Source organism: Pelobates fuscus, chromosome 1, assembly GCF_036172605.1.
Source record: "Pelobates fuscus isolate aPelFus1 chromosome 1, aPelFus1.pri, whole genome shotgun sequence".
NCBI lineage: Eukaryota > Metazoa > Chordata > Amphibia > Anura > Pelobatidae > Pelobates > Pelobates fuscus.
The window spans coordinates 446320908-446340303 of record NC_086317.1 but is presented as its reverse complement, the minus strand read 5'-3'; positions in this window follow the sequence as shown (position 1 = coordinate 446340303).

Here is a 19396-nt window from a genome sequence, read left to right as displayed (position 1 = left end):
CAGCTCACAGAGTCACAAGCCTGGCCAGCCCTGGAGGCACCCCCGTACCCGATGGCACCCCCCTAACTGGTGGCACCCGGGGCAGACCGCCCCCCCCCCTTAGTACGCCACTGCTCCAGAGTCTTGCAAATGTGCATAAACCTACTCGCCCACCACTAACCAATGCTCACAAGCAGAAATGGCTGCATTGGGTAGAAAAATACATGAAGACTAATTTTCAAGCAGTCCTGTTCACTGATGAGTGCCGTGCAACCCTGGATGGTCCAGACGGATGGAGTAGTGGATGGTTGGTGGACGGCCACCCTGTTCCAACAAGGCTGCGACATCAGCAAGGCGGTGGTGAAGTCATATTTTGGGCCGGAATCATGGGAAGAGAGCTGGTCGGCCCCTTTTGGGTCCCCGAAGGTGTAAAGATGACCTCTGCAAAGTATGTGGAGTTTCTGACTGACCACTTTCTTCCCTGGTACAATAGGAAGAACTATGCTTTCTGTAATAAAATCATCTTCATGCATGACAATGCACCATCTCATGCTGCAAAGAATACCTCTGCATCAATGGCTGCTATAGGGATAAAAGGAGAGAAAGTCATGGTGTGGCCTCTATCCTCCCCTGACCTCAATCCTATTGAGAACCTTTGGAGCATCCTCAAGCAAAAGATCTATGAGGGTGGGAGGCAGTTTACATCCAAACAGCAGCTCAGGGAGGCTATTGTGACATCTTGCAAACAAATTCAAGGAGAAACTGTACAAAAACTTGCAAGTTCAATGGATGCAAGACTTGTTAAGCTGCTATCAAATAAGGAGTCCTATGTTAAAATGTAACGTGACCTGTTAAACTGTATAAAAATTTAAAATGTTGTTATAAGTTTGATTTAAATAGCTTTTGAGTTCAGTAAATATGCTGCAAACACAACAAATGGCTATTTTCAGTTCTTTACAACCTATAAAGTGTTTTATATACTGTTATCATTAGACATGTGCAATTCGTTTCGGTCCGAATGAAAATTCAGCCAAATTTTGGGCAATTTCGACATTCGGGTGCTTCCGAATGTCCGAATAGCTGAATTGCCGAAGTGCCGAATTGTCGAAGTTCCCGAAGTGCCGAAATTACCGAATTTCCAAAGTGTAGTAGTGCCGAAGTGCCGAAGTGCTAAATTGCTGAAGTGCTGAAATTCCGAGGTGTCAGAGTGCCGAAGTTCCGAAGCACAGTATTGCCTAAGTACTAATATACTTACCCAGTGAAAGAAGAAGAATGTTTAATTGTATCCAATTTTAAATAAAAATCAACAATCAAGTAACATACATTCATTTAAAATGTAAGTTACTTGGCCAGTCAATGTAATAACAGGAATGAATAAGTAAAGATTACTTAGTATTAGTGACTTATACCCCTACTCGCTATATCTCGAGTAGGGACACATTTATTAAACAGTGAGCAGACTTAAAAAAAAACTAAAAAAACTATTACCCCCCGCCCCCACCCCTAAAAGATGAAAAAAGTGAAAAAAGGGGGGAGGACCTATTGTCCTCCCCACCGGCCCCCACCCCTGAGCAGTGGGTGGGGGACCTAAATAAAAATTGGGGGGGGGCATAATGTCCTCCCCCCTGAACCCCACCCCTGAGCAGTGGGTGGGGGCCCTAAACAAGAATAATGGGTTGGGGGGTCCTAATGTCCTTCTCCCTGGCCCCCACCCCTGAGCGGTGGGTGGGGGCCCTAAATACATATTGGGGGACCTAATATCCTCCCCCCTGGCCCCCACTCCTAAGTGGTGGGTGGGGGCCCTAAACTAGAATAAGGGGGAGACCTAATGTCCTCCCCCCTGGCCCCCACCCCTGAGCGGTGGGTGGGGGCCCTAAACAAGAATACTAAGTGGCTGCAAGAGAAGTCCTGAAGTGTCGAAGTGCCGAAGTTGCAGAATTTCCGAAGTGTTGAAGTGCCGAAGTTCTGAACTACTTAAGTGCCGAAGTTGCCGAAGTTCCGAAGTGTTGAAGTGCCGAATTGCCGAAGTCCCGAGTACTCTGAGCCTAATTGCATGGCGGGGCAAGGCTTTATAAGCCTTCCCCCGCCCTGCAGAGCTCAGTCTGCGCGGAGCCCTCCATGGGTGAAGATGGATTATTTTTTTTGCGCTCGTTTTTTATTTTATTTATTTTTTAAGTGCGTTGGTTATTATGGATTTTTAATTTGGCCTTTTTTGGGGCTAAAAAAAGAAGATTTTAGAAGAAAGAAAACATTGAATGGTAAGTTTTCTTTATTTTTAGGGTGAGGGGGGTAGGTAGGGGTTAAAAAATTTTGGGGGGGCGACTAGGGGTTTGGGGACCCCATGTCACCTGGGGGAGGGGTAACATTTTTATTTAGGGCCCCCAGCCGCCGCTCAGGGGTGGGGGCCGGTGGGGAGGACATTAGGTCCCCCCTTATTAGTATATTGGGCCTCCACCCACCGCTCAGGGGTGGAGGCCAGGGGGAAGGACATTAGGTCCCCCCCTATTGGTATTTAGGGCACCCACCCAACACTCAGGGGTGGGGGACAGGGGGGAGGACATTAGGTCTCCCCCTTATTAGTATTTTGGGCCCCCACCCACCGCTCAGGGGTGGAGGCGAGGGGGGAGGACATTTGGCCCCCCCCCAATTCCAATTTATGGCCCCCACACGCCACTCAGGGGTGGGGGCTAGGGGGAAGAACATTAGTATTTAGGGCCCCCATCCAACGCTCAGGAGTGGGGGCCAGGGGGAGGACATTAGGTCTCCCCCCTTATTAGTATTTAGGGCCCCCACCCACCGCTCAGGGGTGAGGGCCAGGGGGGAAGACATTAGGTCCCCCCCTTTATTAGTATTTAGGGCACCCACCGCTCAGGGGTGAGGGCCAGGGGGGAGGACATTAGGTCCCCCCCCCCCCCTATTCCAATTAAGGGCCCCCACCCACCACTCTTTTACTAAGTATTAGTAAATTTGGCTGAAAGACCAATTTAGGTCTTGCAGCCTTTTGGTAGATAACTCCCTAATACCGTGGGAATTAGGGAGTTATCTACTATGCGGCTGCAAGAGAAGTTCCGAAGTGCTTAAGTGCCGAAGTCCTGAACTGCAGAAGTCCCGAATTTCGGAATGTCGAACCGAACCGAAAATTTTCCCCATTACCATTGCCTAGTTATCATTAGGATGTTTGTTCAATAAAATTTGAAAATGTTATTTACATCAATTATTTAGGTAAATTTAGGTTTGTCACTGGAGCTCGGCACATTGTGAGTGAGCATTTAGCAAATATAAATATGACTATTTTTCATTTTATCATAGAATAGGGTGGGTTAAGTTTTTTATTATATTTTTTGATTATATATATCAATAATATATATTTGTGGGAAGGTAGAAACAGAGTAAGTTGAACTCATTTTATTATTGCACTCATGCCTCCTTTATTGGGTGTGTTTATGATAAAATAGATATATAATTGAACAATATGTTAATTCTGAATACAAAATCAAACCGCATTGTATGCCTTTTTTATATTGTGCCCTTAATAAAAAGAAAAATAATAGACATGTTTTTGTTTTATACTTGTATTCTTTATCTGTGTGTAGCTAGTAACAGCTTATTTTCTCTGAATATATGGGAACACTAGCAATAAATATATGATTAGAGGGATTATTTACTAAGCAGCCATTCTGCAATAAAACGTGAGCCAAAGTATAAAACCCCCCAAAAAAAACACATAGACAAAAGGCATTAAAATATAAAGAAGAAAATTAGAAAATAATAAAATGTGCATAACACTCACTGATTAGACACAACATTAAAACCACTGACAGGTGAAGTGAATAACATTGGTTATATCATTAAATCACTGCAATGGCACCTGTCAAGGGGATATATTGGGCAGCAACAGTCAGTTCTTGAATTTCATGTGTTGAAGCAGGAAAAATGGGAGAGCAAAAAGATCTGAATGACCTTCACAATGGCCAAATATTGATGGCTAGACAACAGTGTCAAAGCATCTCCCAAAGAACACGTCTTGTTGATTGTTCCCGGTATACAGTGATTAGTACCTACCAAAAGTGGTGCAAGGAAGGACAACCACCAGGGCTGTCTTCAACGCGGGGCAAACGGGGCAGCTGCGTGTGTCTGTTTGTGTGTGTGTGTGTGTGTCTGTCAGTAGGTCTGTTTGTGTGTGTGTCAGTATGTCTCTGTGTGTCTGTTTGTGTGTATCTGTCAGTAGGTCTGTGTGTGTCTGTCAGCAGGTCGGTGTGTGTGTGTGTCAGTATGTCTGTGTGTGTGTGTGTCTGTCAGTAGGTGTGTGTGTGTCTGTCAGTAGGCCTGTGTGTGTGTCAGTGTTTGTCAGTAGGTCTGTGTGTGTGTCAGTATGTTTGTGTGTGTGTCTGTCAGTAGGCCTATGTGTGGTGTCTGTCAGTAGGTCTGTGTGTGTGTCTGTTAGTAGGTTCGTGTGTGTGTGTCAGTATGTCTGTGTGTCCGCCATTATGTCTGTCTGTGTGTGTGTGACAATGTGTCAGTGTGCCAGCATGTCTGTGTGTCAGTATGTCTGTCTGTGTGTCAGTATGTTTGTGTGTGTGAGCCACTATGTATGTCTGTGTGTGTGTGCCAGTATGTGTCTGTCAGTAGGTCTGTGTGTGTGTGCCAGTATGTCTGTCTGTGTGTGTCAGTATGTCCATGTATGTGTTTCAGTATGTCTGTCAGTAGGTCTGTGTGTGTGTCTGTGAATGTATGTCAGTATGTCTCAGTATGTGTTTGTGTGTGTCAGTGTATGTGTCTGTGTCCATATGTCAGTTTGTTTGTCAGTTTATGTGTCTGTGTAAGTATGTCTGTCAGTTTGTCTGTCTATCTGTGTGTGTATCTGTATGAAGTCTGCGTGTGTGTCAATGTGTATCTGTATGCTGTGTTTGTGTGTTTCGGTGTATCTGTGTGTGTGTGTGTCTGTGTCTGTGTATCTTCATGTGTGTCAGTGTGTGTATATGTGTCTTTGTATCTACATGTGTGCCAGTGTGTAAATATGTGTGTCTGCATGTGTTTCACTAAAGCATGAAGTGTTTTTGGAGAGAATTTCAAATTGAGGGGCAAAATAAAAGAATGAGAAGCATTTGTTCAAGTTTGCATAGAAAACAGTTATTTTGGAGGGTGTGGTCTGTGGTCGGAGCAAGCTGGACGTGTCCGGGTGAAGCTCCGCTAGGACCACTGAGCCAACTGCTTACAAAAGCTGAGATACTTCACAAAATTGTATCTACTTACGGGGGAACCACGATGAAAAAACTGACCCTGAGGAAACAAGCCAAAAAGCAGCCGGAACAGGGCGCTAGGTTACGGAATTGTTCGCGGCCTTTCGTGCCATGTGGCTGGGCTCCCAAGATGGCGTACGGGACAAGCCGAGGGCGCCACCTCACCCTCTAGCCCGGGAAGTGGCACTACTCCTGGTACTCCAGAGACGGACACCAAGCAAATCCTGGTTAAGCTGGCTGAGGTGTGTACTTACCTGGCCATGGAGATCGCCAGGAACACGGACGAGGTGAAGGTGGAAATCCAGGCCTTGGGCGCGAGGACAGTGATACTGGAGCAGCGTGTGGAGTCCACGGCTGTGGACAGGGAGAAGCGGCCTAAAAATGGCAGTCACCACTTCGATTAAGGATCCTTTCCCCTCCTGTTCTGGTAGCCCACGTAGACGAACGTTTTTCCGCCTGGATCGATTTCCCAGGTCATCAAGAGCGGATTCAGCCGTCGCTATTTGGGATGTTAGGCGATTTATCTGTGCGTCAAGGATCCTTTTTTGCGGCACAGATAAATCGCCTAACATCCCAACTAGCGACGGCTGAATCTGCTCTTGATGACCTGGGAAATCGATCCAGGCGGAAAAACGTTCGTCTACGTGGGCTACCAGAACAGGAAGGGAAAGGATCCTTAATCGAAGTGGTGACTGCCATTTTTAGGCCGCTTCTCCCTGACGTGTCGGATCACCTCTAGCACATTGAAAGGGTCCACCGGGCGCTCCGGGCAAGACAGGCAGATGACAGGAGACCTTCGGATGTAATTATAAAATTCCTATCCTTTCAGACGAAAGATGATCTGATGAGGCATGGCAGAGAAGGCCCAATCACGTACAAAGGAGCTGAGCTGGCATTGTTCCAGGACTTAACTCCGACTACTTTGCAGAGACAACGGGAGTAGTGCCCTGTAACGGAACTTCTTCAGCAGTATTCCATTACGTATGCTTGGGACCATCCTTTTCGGCTGCTGGCTTTCAAGGATAGGCGCACCAAGGTCTTGCACTCCAACGGCAATCCGGTGTTTTTTTCTGATGGAGCTGGGGATTCATGCCCCGGAAGGATTGGCGGTACCGACTACATCGGAGGAGAAATTGTGCTCCCTCCCACGCGAGTGGTACACGGCGGGTGAGTGAGGGTTGAGGGCGTTGGCTCCCACACGGCTACCGATGGTCTTTGGAGGGCAGACACGGGCGGTGATGTTTCCCGAGAGCTTTTTCACTTATGTGTTTGGTATGTATGCTCATTTATTTTGGGAGCTCGGGGGTGGGGGTTGCAATATTGTGCTTTTCATTGCTTATTGCATATCTCTCTCGATGTCGTTAGGGGGAATTATTTCAGGCGGGGTTGCATTTCAGATGCCCCACCCCACGAGGTTGCCCACTGTTGGTTATACCCATGCTCCCACTCTGGACGTGGGTCTGCACCCCCCCCCTTCCCTGGAGTTACTTGGCCCTTATCCTCCAGGCCTGCTCTGCTGCGGTTATTCCTATTGGGGCTATGCGAATTGTGTTTTCTTTTAGGGGGCGGGGGTGCCTATTGCTGGGGGGGTGGGAGATTGGACTGCTCTTCTCGAGATCACTGGGTCCCCCCTCCCCCTCCATTTCGGGCCTTCTCGCTCGGAGCGGAGGTTAGACTGCCAGATGCTTCTCCACTTCTCTATGTGGGGCGGATCTTCCGTCTCTAATCCTCTACGATACTTGGAGCATTGTAGTATAATTATTATTATTATAATAAACTTCCAGTTATCAAAACTACATCAATCAGCACAATCTTACCTTTGTGGAATGGAGTTGGGTTTAGTTTACGGGCTCATTTTGGGGAGGGGGGATGGGGGGGGGGGGGGGTAAAACCAGGCGAAAGTTGTATATACTGTTTAGTTTCTTTTCTTCTATTTGCTTTACATTCTCTTTCTTTTTTTCATTTAGCAAAATATAAATATGACTATTTTTCATTTTATCATAGAATAGGTTGGGTTAAGTTTTTTTGTTTTTTTTTGACAATCTTTATTTCTCATTTTTCGTTTTTCATTTTACAAGTAAAACAGTGTGCGAGTCATAGAACAACAGTATCAGAAAAACATTTTTGCATTGTAACTTTCCGAATGCCAGGTAACAATTAACCGAAGGAAAGCCCTGATCAAGTATAATTAGGCTGCGCATTAGTATCATCCTCTGCTATTAGCTTTATACATTTCGAGGCTTCAAGAGCTTCGGGGGTATGATTGCTATCCACATTGAAAGGGTCCACCGGGCGCTCCGGGCAAGACAGGCAGATGACAGGAGACCTTCGGATGTAATTATAAAATTCCTATCCTTTCAGACGAAAGATGATCTGATGAGGCATGGCAGAGAAGGCCCAATCACGTACAAAGGAGCTGAGCTGGCATTGTTCCAGGACTTAACTCCGACTACTTTGCAGAGACAACGGGAGTAGTGCCCTGTAACGGAACTTCTTCAGCAGTATTCCATTACGTATGCTTGGGACCATCCTTTTCGGCTGCTGGCTTTCAAGGATAGGCGCACCAAGGTCTTGCACTCCAACGGCAATCCGGTGTTTTTTTCTGATGGAGCTGGGGATTCATGCCCCGCAAGGATTGGCGGTACCGACTACATCGGAGGAGAAATTGTGCTCCCTCCCACGCGAGTGGTACACGGCGGGTGAGTGAGGGTTGAGGGCGTTGGCTCCCACACGGCTACCGATGGTCTTTGGAGGGCAGACACGGGCGGTGATGTTTCCCGAGAGCTTTTTCACTTATGTGTTTGGTATGTATGCTCATTTATTTTGGGAGCTCGGGGGTGGGGGTTGCAATATTGTGCTTTTCATTGCTTATTGCATATCTCTCTCGATGTCGTTAGGGGGAATTATTTCAGGCGGGGTTGCATTTCAGATGCCCCACCCCACGAGGTTGCCCACTGTTGGTTATACCCATGCTCCCACTCTGGACGTGGGTCTGCACCCCCCCCCTTCCCTGGAGTTACTTGGCCCTTATCCTCCAGGCCTGCTCTGCTGCGGTTATTCCTATTGGGGCTATGCGAATTGTGTTTTCTTTTAGGGGGCGGGGGTGCCTATTGCTGGGGGGGTGGGAGATTGGACTGCTCTTCTCGAGATCACTGGGTCCCCCCTCCCCCTCCATTTCGGGCCTTCTCGCTCGGAGCGGAGGTTAGACTGCCAGATGCTTCTCCACTTCTCTATGTGGGGCGGATCTTCCGTCTCTAATCCTCTACGATACTTGGAGCATTGTAGTATAATTATTATTATTATAATAAACTTCCAGTTATCAAAACTACATCAATCAGCACAATCTTACCTTTGTGGAATGGAGTTGGGTTTAGTTTACGGGCTCATTTTGGGGAGGGGGGATGGGGGGGGGGGGGGTAAAACCAGGCGAAAGTTGTATATACTGTTTAGTTTCTTTTCTTCTATTTGCTTTACATTCTCTTTCTTTTTTTCATTTAGCAAAATATAAATATGACTATTTTTCATTTTATCATAGAATAGGTTGGGTTAAGTTTTTTTGTTTTTTTTTGACAATCTTTATTTCTCATTTTTCGTTTTTCATTTTACAAGTAAAACAGTGTGCGAGTCATAGAACAACAGTATCAGAAAAACATTTTTGCATTGTAACTTTCCGAATGCCAGGTAACAATTAACCGAAGGAAAGCCCTGATCAAGTATAATTAGGCTGCGCATTAGTATCATCCTCTGCTATTAGCTTTATACATTTCGAGGCTTCAAGAGCTTCGGGGGTATGATCGGGTACTCTGAAAATCACACTAATTTGTGAGCAAGGTTGTTTAGTTTCATTCTGGCAGTTTAGCGTTTTAATTGTATTCTGATTATGTATCAATGAATAGCTTCAACCTTATATGAGTAAAACTTCGTCATGGTGTGGTTCCCTAGAGGTCGTGTCTAGAACAAGTCGATCGTAAGATCTGTCTGCGTCCGCTCGACGTTGAGCGAGTCACTTCAGAATCCTGGCTGGTAGTGCACAAAGTGTAGTTTTAGCTAGTCTTGGTTAAATGTATACTGTCGTCTGTCTTAGTCGTGGGGTGGAGGGGATACAGTCAGAAGTCCCGTCAGGGGGCTGGTGTGTGTGGTGTGTCTACGGGTCCTTGGAGTGTCGTACCTGGGGTCTGTAATCTGTTGGCTAAGTATGTTACCCATGGATACCAAGTCAGTGCACATTGCTCCTGTCTCCCATGGAGATCGGCTGTTAATGATTCCATAGAATGTATATCTTCCACCTTGGCTATCCATTGCTGGAGGGTGGGTGCCCCTTTCTGCTTCCACATCGCTGGGATGAGGGACTTGGCTGCATTAAGGAGCGGTAGCGTAACAGACTTCTTATATGTTTTTAGGGACATGGGGGTGTGGTGCAATAGCATGGTCAGGGGGTTTAAAGGCATTTCCGAACCAGTGATTGCGCGTATCTCTCCCCTGATCTTTTCCCAGTACGGGACGATCTTAGGGCATGTCCACCATATGTGGTGGTATGTGCCGGGATGGGTGTCGCATCTCCAGCAGGTGTCTGGTGTGTTCTCTCGTATGCGATGTAGTATGTCGGGGGACCTATACCAGCGGGTTAGGATTTTGTAATTCATTTCCTGGAATTTAGTGCTGATTGAGCTTTTATGTGTAAGGGTGAAGATTTTGTCCCATTCCTGTGCGGATTCCTGAATCTGCCTCCCAGTGGGCCTTAAATCTAAGCGCCACGTCGTCCCTAGTCTGGGCTATGAGTAGGGCATATAGCGCCGAAATGCCTCAGGGAGTATGTGTGCGTCATGTGCATAGGAGTTCAAAGCTAGTGAGGGGTCTAAGCAGGTGTCCTCGTCCCGTTAGCGATTTAAAGTATGCTTTGATTTGGTGGTACCTAAACCGTTTGAGCAGCGTAGGCGTTCTTTCTGGGCATAGGTCCCCGAGAGTTTTAAGTCCGCGAGGGCCAAGCCACTGGTGTAGGTATGTCCAGTCAGACCCTTGGAGGCCGGCCAGATCGCTAGGGTGGAGAGAGTCGGCAAGGTCCGGATTGTGTGTGATGGGCGTGAGGGGGCTGGGCGAGGAGGTTAGTTGTAGTCAGTAGCGGGAACCTATCCATACTCGTAGCGTGGCGTCGATCAGGGGGTTATTGGTGCGTAGGGCAGAGAAAGTGGTGGTGTGTAGCTACAGTTTGGAGGGGATCGTCTTGGCTGCCTGTTCTAGTTCCAGGGTGACCCACTGTTTGGAGGGATTTTGTACGTGCCAATCGGTGAGCCTATGGAGGTGTGCGGCGCGGTGGTATGTCTCTATTGAGGGCAGTCCCATACCTCCCATCTTTTTCGGTAGTTCTAGGGCAGTTCTCTTCGTGCGGGTAGGGCGGGAGTCCCAGACAAATTGGCGGACTGCGGTTGACATGGAGCGAAAGAAGGCTCTAGGTACCGCGGTTGGGACCGTCTGGAATAAATAGAGTATCCGGGGCAGCACGTTCATTTTAACTGCATTCATACGGCCAAACCAGGTGATGTAATACGAGGACCACTTCTCGAGGTCAGCCTGTAGTGATTGCAGCAACGGCAGGTAATTGAAGGGGTACAGGAGTGACAGGTCTTTGGGCAACCAGATTCCTAAGTATTTTAGTTTGGTGTGGCACCATTTAAAACGGTATTGAGCATAGAGGTGTGTCGGGCGGTCACCCGGGGCCGGTAAGTGGAGGGCTTCGGACTTATCGGTGTTAAGTTTAAGGTTTGAGATCTCCCCGAATTCCTGGAAAGACGCGAGGAGGTTCGGCAGCGAGACCAGCGGCTGCGCAAGAAAGAACAGCATGTCATCTGCATATGCAGCTACTCTGTATTCTGTGCGCCCTACCGCGAATCCCGTGATTCCCCCATTCCGTCTGACCGCCCCCAGGAATGGTTCCAGGGAGAGGGCAAACAGGAGGGGGGAGAGTGGACACCCCTGCCGAGTTCCATTGCGTATCGGAAAGGGGGCTGAGAGAGCTTCATTGATGCGGACCCTCGCTGTGGGCGTCGTGTACAAGGAGAGCACCCATGACAGCATATCGGTCGAAAGCTTTTTCTGCGTCTGTTGACAATAGCAGTAGTTCCGTTCGACGCGACCGAGCGATGTGTATTATGTTCAGAGCTTTAATTGTGTTATCCCTCCCCTCCCTCCCCGGGATAAAGCCAACCTGATCTGAGTGTATAAGATCCGGAAGGTATTTCGCGATCCGCAGGGCAATGGTTTTGGCAAATAGCTTCAGGTCTGCATTCAATAAGGAAATGGGGCGATAATTCGCGCAGAGCGTCAGGTCTTTACCCTCTTTGGGTATAACCGTGACTGTAGCAGCCAGCGTGTCTGTGGGGAAGCGGCCCTCCTCAATTAGGGAGTTGAGGCCCCGGAGGAGGTTTGGCAGGAGGATGTCCCGGAATGTGCGTATGTATATCAGAGGGAGACCGTCTGGACCCGGGGCCCTGTGTATTTTAGATTGTTTCAATGCCGCCGTCAGCTCCTCTATCTCTAGGGGTCGCTCTAGGTCTTCTCTAACCTCAGCGGTCAGCTTCCTGTCTATGTTTCGACTCAGGAATTCTGAAATTAGGGTTCGGCGCCGTGTCTGAGCTGCTTCAGTGGTGGGTTGGGTGATATTATAAAGACTTGTGTAGTATTCCACAAAAGCTCGCTGTATCCCGTCTGGTAGACGTGTTTCAGCTTTATCACGTGGTTTGATCTTGTGTATGTGGTTTGCTCGTCGGCGGTCCTGGAGCTGGCGAGCCAGCAGCCTGCCACTCTTGTCTGAGTGTTCGTAAAAAAAACGCGCGGATCGCCTAAGAGTGTGTAAAAGTCCCTGGGCCAATATGTCTCGCCTTTGCCGTCGGAGCTCTGTCAGCCGGAGGAAGGTGTCCTCGTCCGGACTTCGCTTATGGGTCTGTTCTAGACCGGTGATTTGTGCGTTTAACGTGGAAAGCTGTTGTGTGCGTTCTTTCTTCCGTTGTGTACAGGCCCTAATATATTGTCCTCTCACTACGCATTTGTGCGCCTCCCAGATGGTCAGGGGGGGCGTGTCCGGGGTGTTGTTTGTGTCAAAGTATTGTGTCAGGGCTAGTCTGATAGGTTCCGTATCTTCTAATTTAGGCAGTAAGTTTTCGTTTAATTTCCATGATCTTTCGGCGGGTTTGTGTAGTGGGGATGGGATCTGCACTATAATTGGTGCTTGGTCTGAGTCAGTTAGTGAAATGATATTCGCCTGGCGGAGCAGGGGCAAGGCTTCCTGAGCTAGGAAAACGTAGTCTATACGGCTGTAGCGCTGATGCACTGTGGAGTAATAAGAGTAATCCCTGCGCTCTGGGTGCACCGCCCTCCAGCAATCCACTAGGCCACTCCGGGCTAATGCCCTCCCCGTAGCGCGTATGCAGTGACTTGGTATTGCGCACTCTCCCCTGGATGTGTCTATTCTAGCGTCTAGTGGCGTTTTAAGTCTCCAGCTACTATCAGGATGCCTTCCCTAAATTTATTGAGCGCAGTTAATGTCTTATTCAAGAAGACGTGCTGGTTACGGTTCGGGGAGTACAGACAGGCAAACGTGTACGTGTGTTGTGCTATGGTCCCTTTAATGAATAGGTATCTGCCCCCTAGGTCTTTCCGTTGGTCTACGAGCATGAATGGGACATTGCGGGAGAAAATAATTGCTACACCCGCTTTCTTGTTATCCGGGTGGTTAGCGTAATATCCTAGGGGGTAACGCCCGTTCCTTACGGTAGGGGCTTCTGTACCTTTTAGGTGTGTTTCCTGTAAGAACGCCACCGAGACGCGCTCCGACCTTAGGGCTCGGAGTACCTGGGAGCGCTTCTCGGGGACGTTCAGGCCCCTAATGTTATTGGACCACAAGGTGAGCGGAGCGGGCTCATATTTGGAGCCCATCTTGGGGTGTGTTCGTAGGGGGAAGCGGATGAGGTGGTAGTCAGTGTGTTGGGTTCGAGGAAGGTACTGGGCGTAGTCCGGTCGATGTAGAAGGTAACTGTGACTCGATTCGGGGTCAGTCGCCCACCGGTGTGCAGGCCTCCTAGAGAGTGCCTCCGGAATGGTCACCGAATTTATGTACAACTAGAGTCCGTTACGTGGGCTGTTGGCCGGTCGGTCTGGGGTGTTAGATCATGGGTATTACGCCGCTCTTTCGGCACCCAGCTCACCTGTCATGTCAATTAGGGTCATGTCTACCCAGGTATGGGAACGGCAAGCGTCGGTTCTACGAGGTAGCGGTCTGCAGTCTTGGGTTCACGGGTCAACAGGATTCCTTGTAGTGGGAAGTGGTGGATCGTCAGTTCATGCGTCTCTAGCTAGAGTCTGTTCACCCCCAGGGAGCCCCCCCTGGGTCCACCCACCCCCACCCGAAGCCCGGTGTTATCTCCTTCGTGTACCAGGATGTGAGCTGATAAGCGGGGTTGAAGTCTGGTAAACACAGCGAACACAATAAACATAGTAAACATTACATTTTGTACACCCCATAGCGCTTGATCAAACCTTTCCCCACCCCCCTCCCGTCCACCACCGGCTGAGTCCACCAGCCGCAACCACCCAGGGCAGTGGCTGCCTGTCCAGCCATTATGTCTGCCAGACACGTTGGGATAGTCCAGAGCTAGACCATGTGCCCTCGAGGGTGGGCACGTGGTAGCTCCAGTCCTGGCTGGGGGACGATTGATGCAATTATTATTTCAATTAGCATTTTTTGCCAAAATCTCAAACTATAAAATTAATATTCAGAAATCTCAAATATTACTAAAGTCCCAGTTATCTGCGGCCGGGTCCATCTGTGGCCCTACTTCCTAGGTGGCGGGGCATGTCTGTTAGTGAGGCCCAGGGCTAGCATATGGCTCTACAACGGTTATGTCCCTCTGTACGTCTGCTGGTATGGCCCTCATCCCACTCAAACCCCCCGCCCCATAAACATGGAACCCCAGGGCCCGGTGGTAGGCAGTTCTGAAAACGGTGTGGGTCAGGGGCTGGTGTCAAGTACATACCCATCTCTGCAGTGTCACCTCAGGTGGCGAGCGGAGCGTTCAGAGCAGGGTGGCGGCCTCACAGGGGGGGGGGAGCCCAGGTAGCAGCGGCGTGTACTGTCCAGCATTCAATTTACCAGAGTCAGGGTGGGCTCTCGGGCCTACCGTAGGGGCGTCGGTAGCCGATGGGCCCCCCAGGCATGAAGGCCCCAAACAACCAGAGCCTGTCATTCCTCGTGGCTGTCTGGACCGCCTCTTCGGAACCCCGGTCCAGTGAGGCCCATGCCAGGCCTCTCGGTCGGTGCTTGTGGGCGTTGTGGTTGCCTTTCCAATATCCAGTTGGAGATCGTGACAGCTGGGAGGCCTGCGGTTCGGAGAAAGCGCGGTACGTCCGCCGGCCAGCGTATGATGTGCCACGTGTTGCCTACTTTAGCCTGCAGGCTGAAGGGGAATCCCCACTTGTACTGTATCCGCCGGTCTCGAAGCAGGGTGGTGAGCGGGCGTAGAGCTCTTCTCGCTTCCAGGGTGAACACAGATAGGTCCTGGAATAGGGAGATTTGTGTGCCGATGAAAGTGAGGTTCTGCATGTTTCTCGCTTCCCTCATGATTTCATCTTTTAAAGCGTAAGAGAGCAGGCAGCAGATAATGTCCCTAGAAGGTCCCTCCGCGGTCGCAGGACGCAGGGCCCTGTGCCCCCTCTCTATCCCAAAGTCCGCCGGTGCTCTGTTTCCCAGTATGTGGGCGAATAGCCCTGGCAGTAATTCTTGTAGTGCTTCTCCGGCAGTCTCTGGGAGGCCTCGTATGCGGATATTATTCCTCCGCCCTCGGTTATCGAGATCCTCCAGGTGCCTTGTCTGGTGGTGGCAGTGTCTGTAGCCTGGCGGTGTTGTGTGTGCTGGGCTCGGTCTGCTTCCAGGTCCTCCACCCTGCGCTCAGACAGGTCCCTGCGGACCTCCATGATTTCTTCCCTGATCGCAGACCTGATGTCAGCCAGCATCTCCGCCTTGTCAGTTCGGGATAACATGTTTGCTGATATTGTGGCCAGGTCTGCAGCCATTTTAGTGAGGGATTCATCCCTGCCTGGTTCTTGTGGCAGGCTTGCGTTACTGCTCGCATCCGGGGATGCCGGCGCCATTTTGGACGCGGCCTGGGCCGACCGCATGTCTCGCGGTGTGCCGAAATACCCATCCATGGGACCAGTGCTGCGGCTTGGCGATCCTGTCTGAGAGGGGCCTGGGGTGTTGGGACGCCTGGATTTCCCCATCCTGGGTCTCGGTATGCGGGTGTATCGGTGCGTTTGGTGAGCTGGGGCCTAGGAGCTGCAGGGAGATGCGACTCACTCCATTCCCGGTCAGGCCACGCCCCCGGGTTAAGTTTTTTATTATATTTTTTGATTATATATATCAATAATATATATTTGTGGGAAGGTAGAAACAGAGTAAGTTGAACTCATTTTATTATTGCACTCATGCCTCCTTTATTGGGTGTGTTTATGATAAAATAGATATATAATTGAACAATATGTTAATTCTGAATACAAAATCAAACCGCATTGTATGCCTTTTTTATATTGTGCCCTTAATAAAAAGAAAAATAATAGACATTTTTTTGTTTTATACTTGTATTCTTTATCTGTGTGTAGCTAGTAACAGCTTATTTTCTCTGAATTTATGGCAACACTAGCAATAAATATATATAAATTGCTTTACTTTCTCTTTCTTTTTTTTTTCTCTTTCTTTTTTTTTTCTTCCCTTCCCCACCCCTACCGATACTTGCTTTCCCTTGGGGAGTTGAGCGTGAGAGATTAGGTGTTCTGAATGGATGAGCGAGGGCCATAAGGGACCAATCCTACATGACATTTGCACAGACGTTATTCGGCATGTGCTAAAAACTTATATAAACCTTTGCACAGACGTTATTCGTCAAGTACTATAACCTTATACTAAATAAGACACAGACACAGTTAATTCTGTTGGAGTATAAAGTCCACAGCTTTTATTAATTAAATTATTAATTCAATTATTCCTTAAATTATCATAAATTAACATAATTAACATAATTTAGGGTCATTGTCCAACTATACATTAAGTTACTATACCCCCCACACAGTCCCCCTGACAATGACCCTACCAATTGAACAATAAATAACCAAATAAAAATTCACTTGAAACACGGCCTACCAAAGAGGCCCCACATCATACTGTTAACTGTAGGGGTGTACCTCAGACACCCCTACACCCCCAGGTTCGTCGCCACCGAAGAGCTAGAACCAACCAGTCCTTAATTCCATCAAGCCTACACCTCGGCCTGTCCAGTTCAAACTCCACGCCAAATTCCAATTTTCACTACGCCCTGTTCCGCCACAGCACATAGCTTGACCTCCTTAAGCGCATGTGCGACCCCCACCACACCTAAACAGGGCCTGTTCTATACCTTCGTGAAAGCCTAGGTTCAACAGATCATTCCCCACGTCTGACAGGTGTACACCGTCCCTCCTAAAATACCCAGGTAACATGCCCTCCAACTCTCTGTGACGCACCACTACGCCCCCAGAACGTCTAATAAAAACTGCCATAATCTTATTAACCTTACCCCTTGATCGAGCTATTGCAGCCGGATCCCTGGCGTGCCGCCACGCAAAGCGCGGAACCATCTCGGACCACACCACCACCACGCCAGGAACCAGCTCCCTCAGCCGATCCACATCCCTTTTCATCCTCCTCACCAACTCCCTTTGGGGAATCCCGCCTAAGTCGTTCCCCCCTCCGTGGACCAACACCACATCCGGGACCGACCCACCAACCACTTTTTGAAACAAGAAACTGCATAAACTCTGCCAACTAGCGCCCCTAAAACCAAACCAATATAGAGTCACTCGTTCCAATGGAAAGCCCAGCTGTGATCCGCTTTCTTCTCCGCCCAGTACACATACGAGTGGCCCAGCAACCAAACTTCCAAACCTGAAAAGAGACAAAATTAGTGGCAGAAAAAAGGCAACGTCCCCATCCCAAATTCCTGGACCCAGTCATTTACACCAACTTATCCGGCCTTACGTACGAGCGGAATCGCTTGGATTCCCACCTCCCTATCCGTTTGATCCTCTCGTCCCCCAAGCCTAAACGCGCAGCCTCTGTTGCTGCCCCAATGCGAAAAGAATGCGTCCCAAATTGGCTTGGTTCCAGGCCCAGCTTCTGCAATCCCATCCGAAAGACCCGCAGAAACTGAAATCGTGACAACGCCGAACCATCGGCGTGCAAAAAGAAACAACCCTTCCCTTCTGGTCGAACCTCACTGTACCTCGCGCCGCAAGCCACCGGGCAAGCCCCTGATCCTGGTCACTCATACAACACCACCGCACATCCTTTGCCGCAAACATCCGTTTTAGACCGGCGCAGCCATATCTGCACCCTGTCACTACCTATGACCACGTCCTCAAGCATTAATCCGCCGTTCCCTAACCTGTTGGCACTCACCAACTCGCTAATGCGAAAAGCACCAAAGAACGCCCAGACAAATGCCCCAGAAAATAGTGTTACTTCGAAAGGGGAATTACACAGCTCTATCAACACCCCTAACAGTTTCAGTAAAACCGAGAACGACACTGGCCGCCTCGGGTCCGCGAGCTTCTTACCCCTCTTAAAACCCTTCAACGCCTGGCGTATTACGAAATTCTTCGTAATGTCCTCCCACCTGTTGAATTTGAACAAAAACGCCAGGGCAGACATGCACCTATCTACCATAATGACTACCGGTGACGCCTGTTTAGTGAACAAGCGACACAGCACCCACAACAGCACATCCACCCTCTGCCCCTGCGAACTGTCGCCCTCTACCTGATGTACCGCCTCTTCCCATTCCTTCCAAACCTTGACGTAACCCGACCACGTGCTCGGTGCCAGAGAATTCTTTATACACTCCCCAAGCATGCGGTCCCGAGCTGCCACATCTCGCCCGGGCAGGCCTACCCCTGTTCCATAGCGTCCGGCGCCGCTTCCCGAAATCGTTCCCACTGAAAACGAGAAAGCGCATCAGCCACCACGTTCAACATACCAGGGATGTGTCTAGCCCTAAACACCAAGTTGAAAGACATGCAGAGAAGGACAAAACGCCGCAGCAAACATAAAACAGGGGGGGATGACGCCGACAAACTATTGACCACCTGTACCACCGCCATGTTATCCGAGTGAAATACAATGTGCTTGTTTGCTAACACCGGCCCCCACAAACTTACCGCCACCACCACTGGGAACAGCTCCAAAAACGCTAGGTTTTTAATCAGCGAGCTCTGCTTCCAAGCCTCAGGCCTATGCTACCAGAAGCGTCGGTATACAGTCCCACAACCTCCCCTGTCGCCACAGGTTCTCTAAAAATCACCGTCCCATTAAAATCCTGTAAGAACCGGTCCCACACCATTAAGTCCGCCTTCATATCCGCCGAAACCCTGATGTAATGTGACGGCAGCCGCACTTTGGACGTTGCTTGCGCAAGGCGCCTACAAAAAACCCTCCCCATGGGTATGACCCGGCACGCGAAATTAAGGCTCCCTACCAGCGATTGGAGCCCCCGCAGTGTCACCTTCTTGGCCCTCCCCACCGTGGCAACCAACTCCCGTAGCCGTGACAATTTGTCCCCCGGCAGCCGGCATTCCCATTTTTCGGAATCAACTTCTAAACCCAAAAAACTAAGGCACGTCGTGGGCCCAACCGTCTTGTCCTCTGCCAGGGGAACCCCGAATTTGTACGCCACCCATTGAAACACGTCCAATACCTGTTTACAACGGTCCGAGTCTCGCGGGCCCACGCAGAGAAAATCGTCAAGGTAGTGCACCACAGCGCCCCCTGCCGATACCGTCCGCACAACCCACTCCAAGAAGGTACTAAACTTCTCGAAATAGGCGCACGAGATCGAACACCCCATTGGTAGGCACAGGTCAACAAAAATTTCCCCTTCGAAACAGCATCCGAGCAGATGATGGCAATCCGGGTGTATCGGGAGCAGTCGAAACGCTGCTTCCACATCTACCTTCGCCATCAGCGCCCCACGCCCCAGCCTCCTGACCAACTCGACTGCCTTGTCAAATGACGTATAAGAGACGGAGCTGAGGGCCGTGTCGATGTCATCATTCACCGAAGCCCCTTTCGGGTAAGATAAATGATGAATCAACCTGAACTT